Below are 7,182 nucleotides of genomic sequence, written 5' to 3' on the forward strand. Positions count from 1 at the left end.
AAAATATATTTATGTGACACGATGATCATTAATATATTTTTTATTTAATTTTTATAAATAAAAATAATTTAAAAATTATTAATATTTCTTAATTTTACACAGTAAATTTATCCAATGTATTTAAAAAAGGTAACAAAAGAAAAACTACATAATATTGACAATTATCTCTAAAAGACAATAAAATTCCTAACAAAAATAATTTGTCAATCTTAATTGATTCTTAACAGATAAATTAACAGTTTAACCTACTTTATTCTATTAATACAGAAAAAATATTGACAGAAGAATTGATAAATCTCATAAAAATAAAGATCAATGACAAAAAATATTAATATTTTTTATTAAAAATCTCATTATGTTTTAAAGTAATGGTCAGAAATCGTTTAAATTTTTTTTTTTATATTGGATCCTAACTCCAATCAATTTTGATCCGAATGTTTCTGGACACTTCTTGCAGTGATCCAATACTTTTAGGCTTCAATTTTTCAAGATTTGCAATTGTGATTTTTCATTTTGCTACATCAGAATAAAATTATCCCTTGCCATGTTATGACTAAGGATGACAATAAAACAGATAGAGATAAATTTTTGTACTATTTGATCCCACTTGGCTTTATTCTACAATAATTTGCTGCAACTCATCTTTTTTTGGATTTTTTTTATTGTAATCTCCTTCAGCAGGTGCGCTTCTCCTTTATCATAATTTTCCTTTTGAGCTTTGTCCATTTCTCCCTTGATTTTTTCCGTCTTCATTTTTAATGTCATGATTTTTTTTCATAGTATTTTTGCATATGAAACATTTTTACCAAACCCAAGTGCAAACTAAAGTCATCAAGTAGTATTATATTTGTAATAATAACAATGCTTATTTAAAATAATAATTTGAGCCTAATAACAAAGAAGATTCTTCTTTGAAATATGATTTCTAAAATTTGGTTTCTCCTTTAATAATCTCTAGATCTGTCCTTGATTTGATTCATCCCTATTCTTTGATGGTCATGCCAAAAAAAATTGAATGAGATAGTTTCGTTTAAAAAAGAGACTTTTATTTATGAGAGAATTGACTAAAAATTACACACACATATATATATAAACATAAAGTATTATTTGTATTAGTTTGATTAATATCAAATTTGATTTAAGAAACAAATAAAACCAATGAATTCACAACAAATAATTGTCACATATCATATATAGAGATAAATGACATTTGAATTTGTTGATTTTTTACTCTTGAGTTAAATATTAAATCGAAAACATTTGCAGGGAGTGAACGAAAGCCAAGAAAGAAGTTCAAATATACAAAGAGAAAGTGAAGATGTATCTATCTTTTAATGACAATAATATCATACAAAAACTAAGCTTAATTGACTCAATTCAACGTTTGAGTATATCTCATCATTTTAAACGTGACCTTCACTTTATTGCGTCACGTTTTTGTTTTTTTGGTTTCCCACGGTATCCCCCAACCCGACAGGTCAAGGACTAATCCGTCGCGGTACTGAGCTCCATTTAAGGGTTTGCCGCTGGCCAATGGGTTGCTGCATGCACAAGGCGGGATTCGAACCCCCGACACTTACTTAAGCGGACTAGTGAGCTAACCACTAGACCAACCCAACTTGGTTCGTCACGTTTTTGTTTACTCCAACAAAAAGGATATTATTTTTCATGGGCTAAAAAATTTGTATGTGGAAGTAGAATGAGTGTTATACCTTAATGTGGTAATTTTTGGTGTTTTTTAAAATTATGAGAGGTACACAAATCGAAGTTGTGTTTAAAAAATTTTAAAAGTTTGGAGTACACAAATCGATCCGATTTGTGTTGAAAAAATAAAAAAATTTTGGAGTACACAAATCGGACAGTCGGATTTGTGTATTCCAAATTTTTTTAATTTTTTCAACACAAATCGGTAGGTCCGAGTACAGAAATCGGATGGTCCAATTTGTACTCCGTACATTAAAAAAATATCACAATAGATCACAATTTAAAAAAATATCATTGTTAATCCAATATTAAAAATAAAAAAGTGTATTTCATCAGGTATATATGTAAAAATTCAATATTTTATCTTATATGTAATTCCAGTATAAAAAAATATCCATTATTAATTATGGATTCACACTAATTATGTGAATTACATAGATATTTTCAACTAATTCAAGAATAAAAAGGGAGAATTCAACGAACCAACTATTGTTCAAGATGCTAAAGGAATATGGAGTTTGTATGAGCATGCACAATTAAGGGTTTATAAAAAGGGAGAATTCAATAACCAACCGCTTTAATTACTAATTCACTGATTTAATAATTCAACTGGTTGAACTCCAAAATAAAAGTTTTATAATAAAATTAAATAATAAATAAAATATAAATAAATACACTAAAATATATTTATAAATTTATAGTGTAACATGTTTATAATGTAATAAGGACTATCACTTCTTTACGTGGTAGAAATCTTAAGAAAAAACAAAAAAAAGGAACTTATTACATTAACATTTATAGCAAAATTTTACCATGGTTATATTTATGTATGTATACTTATTTCTGTTTTGTTTTTTTCTGGATAAACAGTTCTGCTTATCATTTGTGGTAATTTCTCCAAAAGCTAAAACTGGATTACACCAAAAAAAAAGCCTTTGTATCTGTTTCTATATATGTACAAATTCAATTATATTTCACAACAAATAATTAATAGCAAGAGCAGCATAAAGAGAACTAAAACAGATAAGATGCGTGTTCGTATTGACACCTCATATGATTGGTGTTCTTAATTAGAAGCATAAATATGCTTTTGGAAGCTGCCCTGTGGTCCTAATTGTATTGGCCTTCTCTTTGCTTTGCGCTCTTCTTTCATATGCTTCTCGACTTAACCAAATTTTTAAGATCTTATGACATTCATGGAATATTCATTATATTAGCATATGTTGAACATTGCAGCAAAACAAAGAAGGCACAAAAAACATAATTTTAAATGACCTAATTGAACACAAAAAAAAAAAAGGAACAGAGCACAAAAATACACAGCACAGTAGTGAAGAAGACACAAAAGAGTACAATACAGCACAATAACAGTGAGCTAATCAATAATCAGTCAATAATCAATATAATGTATCAATATCAATAATCAATAACCATTCAACAATTTATCAGTAATCATTCAACAATTTGTCACTATCAATTTATCATCAATCTGTAGGCCAATAACAGAGTTAATCAACCTAGAACAAGCAAGAACAAGCTAGTAAGCCAGTAACAGATTTAATCTTTATCATCAAGCAGTGAGCCAAAAAAACACAAAACACTAGCAGTGAACACTAGCACTAGTAGTGGGCAAAAAATATGACGAGCAATGACGTTTGAAGAACAAGCACGAAGAAGGTTTGATTTCTGAACAAGCACAGCAGCAGAAAGCAGAGTTAATCATTCAACAATTCAATCTGGCACTAGCAGTAGCAGAATCCTAAACCGAAGAACAAAAACATTCAAAATAAAAAACAATCTGAGTAGCACTAGTAGAATTCTAAACCTTCGTTCTCGCTTTGGAACAGAGCATTAAAGAAAATGAAGAACAAGCCCAAAGAAGACTGTAAATCAATAGAGAAACCAAACAGATCTTAAGGTTTTTAATTTTTCATTCAATTTATGCAGGAGTTTTTTTATTTTTACAAAAGAAGACATTGTTTAAAGATAACTTGTTCCTAAAATCCCAAAAACCGATTTGCTTTCCCTTTCATAATTTAACCAATCATATGAGAAATAAATTCAACCACAAATTAGAGAGAACAAATAAAATCTTCTATCTTTAAGCATGAGCAACAATTATATCAATTATAACAATTAAATTTCTCATTAACCTTCCATTATAGACAAATAAAAAGATTGCTATATATCAAGAAATCATGTTGTTTGAGCCAGATATAATCAAATTAAATAGATATTAGATTATATACCTAATTTTGCTCTTCTGAATTGATTAAAATGAACTCGATTCTAGCTAAGTTAGGTCGTATATCTAATTATATATCTATTGTGTTGAAGTGACGATTAATACTCAAGTGAAAAAATTCAAATACGGCCACGTTCTGGAGTATAAAGAAATGTGATAACTATAGTATTTATAGTCTCGATCTTATCAACTCATGTGCACTATTTTATGATTCTTTGTCCACAAAACCTAAGCCCAAAAACCCAAGTCCAAATATTACCGTTTACATAGTATATTAATCGAACAAAATAAATCTTAATTTACAAAGAATATCGGTGATAAAATGGTAAAATTTTATTTTAAGATGTGTTTGGACAGAATGTTTTAAGAATTAATCACATTCTAGAGTATAGAGAAATGTGATAACTAACAGTATAGTCTTGATCTCATCAACTCAATTGCGCTATTCTAGGGTTTGTTGTCTTATAATCTCAATCTCATCAACTCACTTGACCTATTCTAGGGTTCGTTGTAGCCCAAAAATCCAAGTCCAAATATTGTAGCTTACATAGTGTATTAGCCGAACGAAATAAATCTTAATTTGCAAAGAATACCCGTGATAGAATGGTAAAATTTTATCTTAAGATGTGTTTTGATAGAATATTTTAAAAATTAATTATATTCTGAAATATAGAAAAATGTAATTTTAAAAATTAATTATATTCTGAAATATAGAAAAATGTAATAATTAACCGTATTTATAGTCTCGATCTCATCAACTCACTTGCTATTTTTAAAACATTCTATCCAAACGCATCTTAAGATAAAATTTTACCATTCTATCGCAGGTATTCTTTGCAAATTAACATTTATTTTGTTTGGCTAATATACTATGTAAACTACAATATTTGGATTTGGACTTTGTATAGTAGACAACAAACCCCAGAATAGCCCAAGTGAGTTGATAAGATCAAGACTATAAATACTGTTAGTTATCACATTTCTCTATACTCTAGAATGTGATTAATTTTTAAAATATTTTATCCAAACACATCTCAAGATAAAATTTTACCATTTTATCACATATATTCTTTGTAAATTAAGATTTATTTTGTTCGGCTAATATACTAAGTAACTGTAATATTTGAACTTGGATTTTTGGACTTGGATTTTGTAGACAAAGAACCCTAGCATAGTGCAAATGAGTTGATAAGATTGTGACTATAAATACTATAGTTATCACATTTCTTTATACTCCAAAACGTGACTATATTTAAATTTTTTACTGTTTGAGTGTTAATCATCACTTCAATACAATAGATATATAATTAGATATATACGATCTAACTTAAATCGAAGAGCAAAATCAGGTATATAATCTAATCTCTATTTAAATTAATTTATAATTCATATACAATTCGATTATATCTTGCTCAAACAACATAATTTCTTGATACAAGACAATCTTTTTATTTGTCTATAATGGAAACGAAAAATTTAATTGTTGTAATTGATATAATTGTTGATCATGCTTCTCTCTAAATTGTGGTTGAATTTGCTTCTCATGCCATTGGTTAAATTATGAGAGGGGACGCAAGTCAGTTTTCGGGATTTTAGGAACAAGTTATCTTTACTATGTCTTCTTTGCAAAAATAAAAAACTCCTGCATAAATTGAATGAAAATTAAAAACCTTAAACCTTCCTTTGAGCACTGACCTTCGATCTTTGCAGTCTGGGCAGACAATGACGGATAGCAGTTGAGCGCGACGGCGATCAGACAAAGGCGAGCAGATGAAGACAAAGGCTTGCAGATGAAGACCAGACGACGACCACTGTTATTCCTTCTTCTTCACTTCACCGCTGACGACCGATGAACCAGCTTCCAAGGGCGAAGATCGAACAGACATATCGTTCAGAAGACGACGGCGATGGCGGCGGCGGCGGAAGTTCAAGGTCGTCCTCCTCGGCGCAGCGACGGCTACCAGACAACGGCTAGCAGAGGAAGACGACGGACACCGAGCCCACCTCGAGGAAGAAGTTGCGATCGGTGAAAGCGAACAGGGGTTGGAGACTTGGAGAACGAGGGAAGCTAGATGGATGGACGGACGGACGGACGGCGGCTTTGAGTGCGACGGACGGCGGCGATGTGCCACTGCTTGCGGCGGTGGTGAGGCTAGGATATTTTTTTTTTTGGCTCAATTTGTTTCTGAATGAAAGAAAGAAAGGGAGAAAGGGGCTGGGGGAGAAAAAAGCTTCTAGATCAAATTATTTTGAGTAATTGTTTTTTTTTTTTTTTACTTTGGGCCAAAATTTTAAACAACAGAAATTGAAAGAACAACATATAGCAATAGCAGCATAAAGAGAACTAAAAGTCTAAAACATATATATTAAACAGATAAAAAAAGAGACTTTTTTTGGTGTAATGAGGGACCGTTTGGAAACTTTAGAAATAACTTTTTTTTAATTTTTGACTTATGAAAAGTAGTAGTATTAATGTCTGGTGTAATTTTTAAAATTAAATTGTAACTTTTTAAGAAGCTATTTAGGAGTTTATAGAGAAGTTAAAAAAAATGATTTCTCTCATAATACTTCTACTTTTCATCACATTTCTATAAAATAAGTACTTTTAGAGTTAAAAATTCAAACACAAAATAACTTATTTATAAGTTATTTTTAACAGAATTATTTATTATTTAAATTATTTTATCAAAAACACTTAATTAAGTTGGTTACTCAAACTGGTCTAATTCAGTTTTAGCTTTTGAAAAAATTACTACAAATAAAAAAAATAGAACAAAAATAAAAGAAAAGATTTAATTTAACAATATTATTAAAATCAGACTGCTAAAAAGAAAATACACATACATAAATATAGTCATAGTAAAATTTTGTTACAAATGTTAATATAAGAAGCTCCTTTTTTTTTTCTTTAAGAATTCTACAACATAAAGAAGTTATTAAATTAATAAATTAATAGTTAAAACAGTTCGATTTTTTGCTGATTTTTTTATTTAGTTATTAATTTTCGTCGTCCTTGGAGATGCCGCAACAAAGCCAATTCCACAAGCAATTGCACAGTTCTCTCTGTTCATGTCCAGACAGCAAACCATTGGGAGCCGGTGTATTTTGTTGGTTTCTCTTGTCCAACTGAACTTGAGAAGAGAAAACATAAAGAGGGTCACTCTTTAAATTATTCTTATTTTTATTTTTCTTTTAATATATATGTCCAAATATAAAAAAATTAAAAAATTAAT

The 7,182-nt window shown here is 29.4% G+C and overlaps 1 long non-coding RNA gene across 1 annotated transcript; it reads right to left on the minus strand.

The window, feature by feature from the left end:
- On the minus strand, positions 3,081-6,175 carry LOC107614182. The gene is made up of 2 exons (XR_002352016.1): positions 5,645-6,175; positions 3,081-3,463 (listed from the first exon to the last, which is right to left on the minus strand). It is a non-coding gene; the product is annotated as an uncharacterized LOC107614182 (long non-coding RNA).

Source organism: Arachis ipaensis, chromosome B08 (genome assembly GCF_000816755.2).
Source record: "Arachis ipaensis cultivar K30076 chromosome B08, Araip1.1, whole genome shotgun sequence".
In the NCBI taxonomy this organism is placed as follows: Eukaryota; Viridiplantae; Streptophyta; class Magnoliopsida; order Fabales; family Fabaceae; genus Arachis; species Arachis ipaensis.